This window comes from Primulina tabacum, chromosome 14, assembly GCF_025594145.1.
Source record: "Primulina tabacum isolate GXHZ01 chromosome 14, ASM2559414v2, whole genome shotgun sequence".
NCBI classification, from domain to species: domain Eukaryota; kingdom Viridiplantae; phylum Streptophyta; class Magnoliopsida; order Lamiales; family Gesneriaceae; genus Primulina; species Primulina tabacum.
In genome coordinates, this window is record NC_134563.1 from 27,252,374 (window position 1) to 27,266,769 (window position 14,396).

Here is a 14,396-nt window from a genome sequence, read left to right on the forward strand (position 1 = left end):
TTTTCGATTTTTAGGGTGTGAATAATGGTAGAGGTGATGGGGTATTTATAGGTGAGGGACAAGGGTCCAAATTTGGTACACAAATCATACCAAAATTCATGAAATATCTCACAATCTTGACTCCAATATCTTTGCAAATTTCGAAAATCATGTTGCTTAATTTGTGAGATTATCTTCCAATTCTATGGTATTTAAATCTTTGATTATTTCCCTTAAGCCTGGCTCGAAATATTGAGATGCTAACACAAGGGATTTTCGAACCAAATTGATGATATAGTTTCCAATTTGTCTTGCAACTTCCATGCCTCCATGCATTATAATACTAGGCATATATTCTAGGAGGATATTTTTTTTTTCTCGAAAATCCTATGCAATATTATGTCTAGATTCTTGAGTCTTGCACAATCCTTCCATGATCTAGTATTATTCCTCACAATTTCGAGAATTACATGCACAAACCTAGATTTTATTGTCTTGATAATAAAGATTCCCAATCAACTAAATTTTCAATATTCATATCTTATTCTAGTACAAAGATCCAAGGTCCTAATTTCCTTGCAAATAATTAATTAAATGGGGAAAAATCCGGTTTTCACAGTTCTTTCAGGATCAAAATAACTTATAAGAGTTTGCTTTGCAGCCCTACCCGTTTTACGTTGGTAACTATGTAAGAGATGATCTGATATCAAGTGCAAAAAGATGTTCATTTAACAATGGGGGACCAAACCGATCGAGATCATAAAATCTTGTTATTCATATATATTATATTAATAAAAAAAATTGAAAAAATATATATCTTGGTGATAAAATTAGTAAATAATCATTACTTACGAAATATCAAGTCAGATCGATGTTCACGATGACTAATTTAATGCAATTGATTACATTTTATAAATCAGTAATAAATATAGTAGTCCAAATTACAGCAGTAAATAAATATATCCGTGACAAATATATATAGTAGGGTAAGCCACTACCTATATGTATCGGTCTCTATCAAATTACTGCTTAAATGTATCGGTCTCTATCCATGATGGTTTTGTCCCGTTAAATTATAGTGAATAAAAGACATCATAATTATTGTGACCACATCCATCAAACTAAGTAATTTTTGCTTTCTATTTGCCGAAAAGATTTACTCCGCTACAATTTTCAAATTCCATATATAGCAAAATTTCCATTTATATCTTTCAAATTCAACCAATTAAAGATAATTAATTCAGTAATTCAGTGAGCTTTTATTAGCATATGTAGATGGCGGATTAAGCATATACTGTCGAGTTTCACAAATCCCTTACTTTTTTTTAAAAGAATTTCATTAATCATGTGAAATTTTACAAAGATCCAAATGTTCAATCAGACAATGCGGAATCTCAAAACAAATAGATGGGCTAGCATAGAAATGAACAGCCTGGGCAAGAGCACGAGCTGCTACATTTGCTTGTCTATAACTGAACCGAGAACGAGGTTCTTTGATGCAAAAGATATTTGCATTGGTGCACGATAGCTTCAAATTCAGTACTGTCATTTTCTGGAGATTTTATAGAATCAACAACAGTTTTTGCGTCAAGTTCAAAGATCACATTTTCAAGATTCAATTCATTTATTTAGATAAAAGCTTTGAGTAAGCAAGAGCTTCACATTCTTTAACAGTGGGATTTCCATCACAATGTTGCATTCAGCGAGCCATAAACTCTCTATTTTCATCACGTGAAACACAACTAAGCCCAAACATATTGCTCGAGGTAAACAAGATAGCGTCCGTATTGCATTTCAGAAAGTGCAGTGGAGGTTTATGCCATAGCTTACAAATTGGAGCAAAATTTGTTGAGTTTGTATGGAATATTTGCCTTCTACCCTTTGTGTAACGCCCGAAAACCCGAACACACTAACCACATGCATGCATGAAAATTTATTTGAAATTATGTAAATGAGTGGTCTAGAAGCATGTTTAAGTATTTGCATGGTTTAATGATTATTTAATTGAATGTTATGAATGTGACTTCAGTAGTCGAATAAGCAATGTACGGCAAAGGCAAGAGAATCGGGGACGATTTTGATAAAGTTTCTACTTTTAGAAAGTTATATAGAAACTCTATATTTAGTAAGTCCAAATTATGAAAGCGGAAATCTATTATAGTAAGGGATTAACTTAATCGGTAACGAACTTTTGTTAGGAAATAAGGAGTTTCGGACGTACGATACTAGAAATGAATGACACCAAATATTTTCTTAATATTGTTGAGACTTTTTAATAGAAAAATTAAGTATTTATTTAATTCTTTAATTGAATCTATATTAACAAGGAATTAATTAATTAATTAGGGCCCTTTAAGTAAACTAAAGTCCATTAAGAACTAATTATATAGAATGATACCCTATGAAAATCCTCATTCACGCCACTCACCTTTCAGCACACACAAAAACACACACTAGGACTCCTAGAGGTGGCCGAACCATAGGGGAGAGGAAGGAAGGAAAAATTCGTAACCCGTTCGTCTCTCGTCGCGCTGTCTCTCGTAGCTTGTAAGAAAAAAGGATCAAGACATGTTTTCAAACCCTTTTTCAAGCACCATTCAATCCATATTATTTCATGTATGCTGATGTGTGTGAAAAATTTATAAAAGTGATTGTTTTTAATCTCATGCATGTGTATTTCATGTCTCCATAAAAGATTATTGATGTTTATTGAAAATTGTTGAGTGAAGAAGCAAACCAATTAAGGTATTCAAGGGCTGGTTTAGATGTTAGGAAGAGGATTGAAGAGACAAAAAGGTGAACCAAACAGCCGCAAGGGGGTTGTGGTCCCTGCACGCCAATCGCGTACAGGCCGAGGGGATGGGGGCACGGCTTTGGGTGATCAAACGGCCATGGGGGCTGGATGGGACGACCCTAGCTGTGGTATTGAAGGGAGGATAAGGGTCTTAGGAAGGTCTATGGAAGGTTCGGTCAGGGCTTGATTGGGTTGGTTGAGCGCTATAGCCAAAACACCACAAACATGCACATGTGGTGCTGTTTTGGTGCGTGGGGATTCTTAGGGCTGAGGGGTTGGTTTAAGGGCTGGTCCAGGGGCTATGGATGTGCCTTAGGGATCTGGTGAAATGCTGGTATGCACCAAGGGGTGATCCAAGGGCCGAGACAGTAGCTGGTGTGCGAGGAAGCCAAGGTGAGCGTGAGGATGAGTTTTACGTGTTGCTGGTGTGTGAGCTTCAGGGCCTTGAGCGTCGGGTCTGTGTCTAAAATAGCCTCGACCATGGTCTTATTTATTGTCTAAGGAATGGGTCTAGGGCCTGGTTTGAGGTCGTTTCGAGCCATGGTCTGTTCAGGGTCGTAAATTGCCCGAACGTGTCAAATAGGAGCGAAGTAAGCCTAGGTTAAATTCTAAATCCATGTTTTCGGTTTTGGCTTGGGCTTGGGAGTTCCAACAACTTATATTGAGTCTTAGTATGTTAATAAAGGTTTGATCTTGGGTTGGTTTGAGTCGGAAGGGTATTCTGGTCATTTATTTAACCAAAAACGCGATAATGGTAATAAAAGAGTCATCCGGTAAGCGAATATAGTCGTTTTTTAATCGTTCTAAGATTGAATTTCCAGCAAGATACTGGATACTTTTGGGTGTTTTTAAAGTTTTAAAATCGAGTCGTCTCCTTGAGTCAAAGTTTAAGGTCGTCCGGGTATGTATAGCATTGAATCGTGAGCGGTCAGTTCGAGGAAAGTTTAAGATCGTCCTGGTTTTTCTCCATGGGGCGCTCCAGTGTTATTTTTGAAAAAGAAGTGACAGGATCGATTAGAGAGATCATCGTTGAGCTACAATAGCTCGGTTCTTGAAATATTGAACACCGATTAATTAAATCGAGTTTGGTTTTCAAACCAAGTGGAAGACACTAGAAATAATCATTCGTAGAAATCAATTAAATATTTTGTAAAGCATTTAAAATATATGCAAGTTCAATGAAAATATTTTAGTTGAAGCATTTTATCAAACACTTGGTATGCAATAATTTTGTATTTGAAGAACACATAAAATGCTTCAATAATGCGTCCTTAAAACAATGAAAATGATAAGGAAATGAAATAAAAAAAAAACATGAATTTGTTTATGGATGTTCGGAGACTTAAAATACTCTTATGTCACCCCTTCTTCCACATCGAGAAGGATTCACTAGAAGACTTTGATTTATACAACTCTTTGTACAAATCCACTCCGGAAGGGCAGCACCCAACTAGAAGTCCTAGCACTCAAGATTGCAGGCAGCACCTCATAATCAGCATATTGTTTAATGTCTCATATGCAAAGACTACAAACACATCATTTTACGTCTTTGTGTGAAGACTCACTCAACTATTATTTGAAGTTCAACTCTTTTGTATATGTGTGAGTGATTGTGTGTAAGTAGTTTATCCTTTACAGTGTACATCTCAAATGTATCCTCACACAAGTGCTTGTGCTCTCAACTAGCTGATTTCTTCATGCTAACTGCCCATGCTTTGAATCCTCTTCAAAAGCTCTTGTTTGATCTTTAATATGTTGTATTTATAGGCTCCAACAATGATATATATGTTAGACACAAGAATATGACCGTTTCGAAAGTTTCTGTACTATTTCTGAGATTGCAACGATCAAATTCGCCTTGCTGGACATTTTCCCGAGTGGTCAACTCTGGTCAACTGTTTCAATTCAACTGGTCTTCAGCTGGTCTGGTTCAGTTTCAGCTAGTTCAGTTCAACTGATCTGGTTCAACTGGTCTTCAGCTAGTCTGATTCAGTTTCAGCCGGTTCAGTTCAACTGGTCTTCAGCTGGTCCAGTTCAGTTTCAGTTCAGTTAATCAGCTGAAATCAGCCTAGCTGATCTTAGTTTGTGCAAAACCGGTAGCTTCATCGTCATTTATCAACATCTTAAACTTTGATTCAGACTTTGACTTCTGAAGATGATTTGTATATCATCGTCTTATCTTTCCATCGCATATTTAATCGCTTCATTCTAATAGCCGAGCTTAGAGATATGACAAAAATACCGCAACTGCTCATACCCAACTGATTGATATTTTCGTGCAATCAGTTCGGTAATTTAGCGATCAGTTAGACTTCTGTAACATCCGATTTTGCCCAATTGACCTGAAATATGACTTGTTCCAAATTTAATTTTCCGATCAATCAAGTTTGCGGCTTGTCATTGAATCATCCAGTTGAGATATCATCAAAATACCGAAGCTTGCCAGAAATTCAGTTCGTGCAGAATTCGGTTTCAGTTTTCTTCTTGTTTTAATAACTTCATACTTGAGTAAATATGTTAGAAACAGAATAACAAGTTTTGTTAACATCAAAATCAAGATTGCGAACATGAAATGTTCCAACAAAAAGGATGGAACTATGAGGTTGTGCATCAACTATAGGGAGCTAAACAGAATGATAGTGAAGAATAGTTATCCATTGCCCTGAATCGAGGATTTATTTGATCAATTGCAAGGAGCTTCGGTATTTTCAAAGATGGATCTTAGGTCTGGACCAATTGAGGGTCAAGGAGTCGGATGTACACAAGACGGCAGCTTTCACAACGCGATATGGGCATTATGGGTTTTTAGTAATGCCTTTTGGATTGACAAATGCTCCAGCGATCTTTATGGATCTCATTGAATCGTGTATTTCAGCCGTACCTCGATCAATTCATTATTGTTTTTATCGATGACATCTTGATCTATTCCAAGAGCCACGAGGAGCATGATCAGCATTTGAGGACCACCTTGCAAGTTTTAGGAGATTAGAAATTATATGCAAAATTCATCAAGTGCGAGTTTTAGCTAGAAAGGGTGGCATTCTTAGGCCACATCGTGTCAAGAGAGGGATTAGAGATCGACCTATCTAAGGTCGAGTCAGTTAAGCAGTGGCTTGTGCCTAAAAGTGTGACGAAAATACGCAGTTTCTTGGGTTTAGCTAGCTACTATCGCAAGTTCATTAAGGGCTTTTCATCCATTGCATTACCCTTGACATTTTTGACAAAGAAAAATGTAAAATTTATTTGGGGACCGGAGTGTCAAATTAGTTTCGATCAGTTGAAGCAAGCACTCACTACAACACCAGTTTTAGCTATGCCGACAATTCAAGGGGAATATGTGGTATTTACTGATGCTTCAAAACTTGGATTGAGCATCCTTCTCATGCAAAATGATCGAGTTATAGCATATGCGTCTAGACAATTGAAAATACATGAAAAGAATTATCCGACGCATGATCTAGAGCTTACAACAGTCGTATTTGCGTTTAAAATCTGGAGGCACTACCCATATGGCGAAAAATGCAAGATCTTTACGGATTATAAAAGTCTTAAATATTTCTTCACCCAAAAGGACTTGAATATGATACAAAGACGGTAAATAGAGCTTGTTAAAGACTACGACTGTGACATTAGCTACCATCTTGATAAGGCTAATATAGTTGAGGATGCTTTGAGTAGAAAATGTACAGTCTTGGCACATTTATCATTACAGAAGCCTTTATAAGTGGAAATTAAACGTTTCGATCTTGAAGTTTATGCTATGGGAGAGGCCCCTAATATCACTACATTGACGGTGCATTCCATTCTACGAGATCGAATTCGAGCTGGACAGTCTTATGATGAACAACTACAGAAATGGAGACATCGAGATGAAACGAAGGGCAGCATGTTATATTCAGTCGAGGATGGCATTGTTAGGTATCGAGGTCGACTAGGGTTCCTAGTGGTTATTCACTTAGAGTTGACATTATGATTGAAGCTCATACCACTCCTTATTATGTTCATCTCGGAAGTCCAAGATGTACAATGACTTGCAACTTTTATATTGGTGGCCGGGTATGCTTCGACCACTCCCCATTCCCGAGTGGAAGTTGGAAGAATATTACTATGGATTTCGTGGTATGATTGCCAAAGACGGCGAAAAGGACTCAATGCTATTTGGTTGATAGTGGATCGTCATACTAAATCAGCACACTTCCTACCAGTGAAGACGAATTTTTCCATGATGCAGTATGCGGAGCTATACATTCGAGAGATAGTTAGACTACATGGGATTCCAGTGTCTATAGTGTGGGACAGAGACACACATTTCACCTTATCGTTCTAGAAGAGTCTACAAGCAGCATTGGACTAAACTACTATTCAGTACCGCGTTTCATCCTCAGACAGACGGTCAATCTGAAAGAGTCATACAAATTTTAGAGGATCTGCACCGAGCATGCGTGATTGATTTCCAAGGGAGTTGGGAATCGGAACTACCTCTACTGGAGTTCACTTTCAATAACAGCTATCAGTCATCTATAGGAATGTCTCTATACGAGGCACTCTAGGGGAGGAAATGTAGATTGCCTATCCATTGGGACGAGGTAGGAGAGATAGCTACGTTGGGACTCGAGATAGTTCAACACGTCGCTGAAATGGTCGTCAAAATCCAAAATAGAATGAAAACTGCTCAATGTCGACAGAAGAGTTACACAGACCAAAGAAGACGAGATCTCGAGTTTGCATGGTGATTATGTGTTCATAAAGATAGCACCTATGAAGAGTGTTATGAGATTTGGCAAGAAAGACAAACTTAGTCCAAGATTCATTGGACCATTTGAGATACTGGACAGAGTGAGAGCATTAGCATATCGAGTGGCGTTGCCACATAATCTCGCAGGAGTTCACAACGGCTTTCACATATCGATGCTCCGCAAGTACATGTCAAACCTTTCACATGTATTGAACTTTGATCCACTGCAACTTACGCCAAACATATCATATGAGGAGAGGCCTACTCAAATCTTGGATAGACAAGAGAGAAAGTTGCGGAACAAGATGATAAAAATGGTCAAAGTCGAGTGGCTGAATCACTCGGAGGAAGAAGCCACTTGAGAGACTGAGACAGAGATGAGGAGTTGATATCCCGAATTATTCGGTAAGTCTTAATTTCGAGGACGAAATTTTATTTAAGGGGGGGAGGATTTGTAACGTCCAAAAAGCCAACCTACGTAAACCACATACATGCAAACGATTTAAATTGCTTACTTGCTTTGCATTTTTAATTTTAAATGCTTGCATGATGCATATTATATGATTTAAGGTATGATTTCATGATTAAATAGCATGATTTAAAGAGAATTGAAAATTTTGTCCGAATATTCGATAATAGGTTGGGGAAAAGAGACCGGAGACGACCAAGACAAAATAAATATTTCTCAATAAATATTTTCAAGGCTTCTTAATATGATTAAAAATGATTAAATTTATTTAAAAATGATAGAGTTCATATTATTTTACGAGATGAGCACGATTTTATCCAGAAAGCCAGTTTTGGGCAAACAAGGGACTTTTAAAATATCAAATGCATTATTTTTGAAAACTAGTTCTTATAAACTTTTAGAATTCAATTAAATAGATGTTATTGGGCCTAATTTACCTAGGAATAAGCCCAATTGCTCCTAAACCTTAAACGCAAAACCCAAAACCCAAGCCCATTATCATGCAAATTAAAATCTTTAAAATAAAAACCTAGGCTTATAAACCACACAACCAGACGAAATACTACACACACCACACACACATATTTTAAAAATTGAGGGAAGAAAACTAGGAGTCTTCGTCGCCCGTTAGTTCTTCTTCGCACCCCACGCCGACGATCGCATATTCGAGCATTTTAAAACGCGAAGGCACGTTTCTAAAGTTTTTGACACATCATTCAAACAATATTATGCATGTTTTTATTTATTTTGCAGGAAAAATATTTACGTTCGATGGGTTTAATGATATAACGATTATTTTCAAAGTTTTGATGTTTTTACGTTTGTTTCTTTAATGCTATGGTTCCTAAGGAAACACTGCCAATAGAAAGTATTTAATGGATGGGAAAAGAGTAGTTAAGGGTTGAAATGAAGGCTGGATATCATGCTTCGCCGAGATAGGAGAGTCCTAGGGTTTCCTAGCCATACCTGATGGGAAGATGGCTCGACCAAGGTCTTGGCACCGTGCATGGCTCAGCACCATGCATGGCTCGGCCAGGGTTGGGTTGTGGCTCTGTGTGAGTCAAGGTTCAGGTACTGGGAGGATCCTAGCAGGGCTAGGACCCGTGGTTTGTCGGAAGGGAAGAGTCCATGATCTCATGGACCCTTCCCATGCACATAGGATGCAACCGCAATCGGCTGCAGTGTGGAGGGTCAGGGCTTGGCTAGGGTGGTATAGGCTAGGTTTGAGGGTGGTCCAGTGAGGGTCATGAGTATTCGGGCACAGAGGTGGCTCGAGTGAAGAGTCCTAGCCGAGTGAGGAGTCCTAGCGTGCAAGTCTTCGTCCTCGGCTAGTTCTGGAACTTTTGGCTTGGGATAAGGGCTGGTTAAATGGTTCAGGGATGGTCTGTATGGTCCCTAGGTGGTCTGCTCAGGTGTTGGCTCGAGGTGGCTCGAGTGTGGTTCGAGTAAAACGTGAGATGGCTCGAGGGAACTAGCTAGGGTTCGTGATATTGAAGTTTAATGGTAAAGGGGTCGAACCATAGTCCACGGGGGTCGATTCATGGTTCATGAGGGTTGTTTAAGTATAAAAAATATATGTTTAAAATTTGGGAAGAAAATATTAAAGTTTGAATTAATTCGGGAATTAAACGCTTCATGAATTGGTAAATAGGAAATTAAATCGAAAGCCTCGAATTTAAGCTAAATAAAAATATTTAAAATTAGTTTTAAGCATAAATAATTATTTGGGATGGTCTATAGTCAATGAATGTAAGAAGAAGTCAAAATCGAGAAATTTTACGTCCTGAGCAAAACAGTCATTTTACACCTGGGTAGTACGAAAAAGGTTGGCAGAGTCTGAAGGGTCATAATGCATGTTAAATGATATATTATGATGATTTTGATGAAAATATGATATTTTAGGATTTATTGTAAAGCTGTGCAATTTTTATTGTAAAAAAACTATTTTTGGAAAGTCATGATATTTTATGATTAAAAAAGGAAAATTAAAAATATTTTGAAGGATGTGAATTGAATGTGACAAAGAGGATATGATATATGATTTTTTATAATATTGTGAGGGAAAAGGCCCAGAGGTAGCCCGGATAAGGAAAAAAGCCCTAGAGGAAGCCCGACGATCTTATTTCTATTTTACGTCGGCGCCTACTTCCCGTCCACATGAGCAATGGTGAGATAAGACTGATCATTCGACCAGAGGTTAAAAGGCTAGTCACTTTCAGGGATCAAACTTCACCCAAATTATTAAATGATTGAAAGTTTACGATTTTACGATCTGACGATTTACGATTTATTTATGCTTACAAATTTATTTTAAATAAAAGTATGATTTTCAATGCATGTGCTTGTATATGTATTATTTGTTACTCATGTTTAGAACATTCTGAGTCATTAGACTCACTAGATTTGAATGCTGCAGGTGATGATGATATTGAGGGAGGCGCTGACGCTTAAGTGGATCGAGTCTGGCAGTACAATCATGAGGGCATTTATCTTTTCGCATTAGCTTGATAGTTAAAAGATTTAAAGATTTTTGTTAATGATTTGATTAGAGATTTCTATGCTTTATTTTGAAGTTAGTGGGTTCATGTTAAAGGAGGAAGTTGAATTTTGGTAATTGACGATTTAGAGATTTTTATGCACTTAAGATTTTGATTTATAAAAATGTTAAGTGATTTTAAATATTAATTTTTGAAATAATGTTTATAAAAAAAATTTAGTAGGATTCTAAAGTTATAAAGTAGATGACGTTTCACTTTGCCTGCACCCAATCATACAAATTTTGTAATGCATAATGGACTACATGTGTTGATGTACACTGTGTGTTATTCCAGAGTTTTTAATTTCTTTGTCTCCGTAAACTCCACAAAATCATAATAGCCATTTCAATTTCTATATCAGTTCTGAAAGCTCTCGACTTGAGATGAACATGAGTTTATGATCGACAAAAGTTGAACCTCACTCTAGCAGAGTTGGGCAAAAGGGCATATAAGAAAGTTATGCCATGTGTTTTCACTATCACCATTACATTGGACACATGTAAGAGGAACTGGGATGCTTTTACATTGAAGAGTTGCTCGGACTGGGAGACAATTTCGAGTCGCTCCCCATAAAATTTTTTAACTTTGGGTGGGACTTTTAAATTCCAAAGCATCTTCCATTCTCCCGAGATCCCACAGTACAAACTCGAGGACATGATTTCAGAAATAACCTAGTATCATGATCTTACATTATACTTTCCATTTCTGCTGTAATGTCATACCCAAGTATCTCGAGAAGAAGTTTCCGACAGCGGAATTCGCAATATTGCGTGTGCATCTCTTTCATTAAACAAAGCATTTATTAAGCCAGTATCCCATTGTTGAAGCCCTGAGATAATCAAGTTACACACTTTCAGTAATTTCATTTCAGGAACCATAGATGTTTGAATTCTGAAATTCTCATCTTCTCGCAGCCAAGGATCCTGCCAAACTTTAATGTTGGTTCCATCTCCTATCTTCCAGCGACTCTCAATTTTGAGCAATGATTGAGAACTCCAAATACTTTTTCGAACAAAGCTTGGATTATGACCCAATAGGACTGAGAAAAAGTCCCCTCGAGAGAAGTATCTAGCTTTGAAGAACCTGCTTGCGAGCGTATCTGGGCAGGAAATACAGCCTTGTTTCCCTTAAATTGCAAGATTGAAACCGTGGAAGTTTCTGAAACCAAGACCACCATGCTCTTTTCTTACACTCAATATGTTCCATGACAGCTAGTGAATGCATCTTTGGTTAGTTTTCTTCGAACCTTACCAGAACGAGTTTAACATTCTCTGGATCTCCTCTGCCAAGGACACCAGCAGAAGAAAGACACTCATACAATACGATATTATAGATTGTCTCATATCCTTAATAAATATTTCACGGCCTGCCTTTGATAGTGGTTTATTTTTCCACGATTGAATTCACGACCAAATTCTCTCCTAAAGTAGCTAAAAATCACTTTCTTTCGGCGTCCAATCAATGAGGGCATGCCCAGATATTTTCTAGTATCTGTCACCTGTAAAATTGATGAAATAATATTTCTTGTATCAAGATGGACATTTCCACTGTTAGGATCGGTTTGATGTGTCAAAGTATTTAGAATGAGGTTGAATAAACACTTGTTGATTTTTGGCTCTTTTCAAAATATAAATCAGTTTGGTGATAAACTGAACTAAAGAATCTTTTTGTCAATATCAATCAGTTAATTAATTTAAAATGCGCAAATAAACCAACTGATAGATTGAATATTCAAGCAATAAATAAGGTAGTGAGCAAAAAGATTTTTATGGATGTTCGGAGACTTCAAACGCTCCTATGTCACCACTTCTATCACAGTGATAGGTTTTTCACTAAAAAGCTTTGATTGATTACAACAACTTTAATAAACCACTTCAGTTTGGACTTAATCACTGCCAAACTGAAACTCTTAGTTTCTATTAACTTATCAATATTTAAAATTGAATATTTTGCACAGAAAAGTAGCACAACTGATCTTAAAATATCGAATAGAACAATGTAATGTGCTAGTGTTTTTGCTCAAATAATAGCATGACTGCTATGAATATGACTTTGAGATGTGAGCTTTTTTTCTGTGTAAATATCTCAACTTGTTGGAACATTTCATGTTCGCAATCTTGATTTTTATGTTAACAAAACATGTTATTTTGTTACTAATGATTTTAGTGTGCAGGAAGCTGGAACTGATCAGGATTCAACTGATCAGTTATCGAGCCAAAACTGAAGCTATCGAGACGCAAACTGAAAACGTCAACTGATCGCCTAAACTGAATTAGTTCAACTGATATATCAAAGATCAGTTCAAATGATTGTCCAGCTCATAGGCAGTTCAGCAGAAGACCTTCAGAAGCCCGGCCAGCTGATGAAGAGCTCAACTGATGAAGAGTCCAGCTGACCAATTCAACTGAAGCATCAAAATCAGTTCAGCTAACGAGCCAACAGATTTCACCGAACCAATTCAAGATCAGTTCAAATGAGCAGTTCAGAACATCAGTTAGGAATCAATCAGTTTGCAGAACACGACAAGCTTATTCAATGGAATCCAGCTGTGCGCACCGAGGAAAAGTTATTGTACGATCAAAGGTACAATAATGGACGTTGCAGCAAAGCTTAAAGACAAAATATTTCAGCATAGATGTCGGAAAGTCGAGACACGAATCTCAAGGAACATATTCAAGCTGCAACGGATACAATTATTGAGTCTCACTGTACGATCAATTTCTCACCTAAATAGAAGATCAGTGAAGACCAAGATAGCATGAGAAAAAGAAGAGTGTGGAAAAACAATAGAAAGGGCATGCTTATTGTATATCATCTTACAAGGAGCAATCAGCCCAGAGAGAACACTTCACCGTGTTATCAGCTTAGACTAGAAGCACAATTCCCTCAGTGTGTGAGAACATTTCCGTGTTGTGCTCAGAGATCAGTTCTCACACACACACACACACACCACCACTCAAATATAGTCTTGCACAAAGACAATAAACTTGTGTATGTAGTCTTTGACACAAAGACGTTAAACAAGTGTTGTGAAACGTCTGCTATTCGTTTTGCTTTAAAAGCACTAGGATTTTTTTTTCAAACTCTCATAATTCGGCCGAACCTTTAATCAAATTACATACAATATTTTTTGCACCATTTTAAAATAAAACAACCAACTAGTATTTAAAAATCAAAGGAAATGGTCAAAACGTGAAATCGTCATTCATTTGAAATTCCTAAAATAGCAAAGTCGCTATCAACTAACAACCTCTCAAAAACCTCTCAAAAAGCATAAATAAATAGTCGTAAAATATTTAACAAAAGTCTTAAACATAAATCATAAGTGCGGAAAAATATAGAAGCACTGGTCCTCGGGTTATGTGCACCGACAGTCCAGCAAAGTCAACCATCAAGACCTCCCTCAAACTCACATGCATCAATCACACCTAGTGAGTCTAAAGACTCAACACACCATAATCTTTATAACAAATAATACATATACAGCTCACAAGCAACAGTGAAAATAATTTTACGTAAAATAACATTTCATGCACATGCATAACTTAAACCTCAACATTTTCCCATTTATCATTTCATATCATATATCCTTTCATCATGAGCATATACATTTTTTCTTTTTATTGGATTCACATCGTTAATCGTGACTTTCTTTTTCCTCATAAAGTCGATGGATTCATCTACATGTAACCACAGTACTGGGCGGCGGGGACATCAGCGACACTCTCACTCGTCAACTGAGCCTTGGCCTATCCTCATCATATGGAAATAGTTCGTCAGGCTCCCTCTAGGGCTTTCTCCCATAAATGGGCTCCCTCTGGGCCTTTTCCATCACGATATCTCCATTCATAACCTCAATAGTCACAATTACTTCACCTCCTC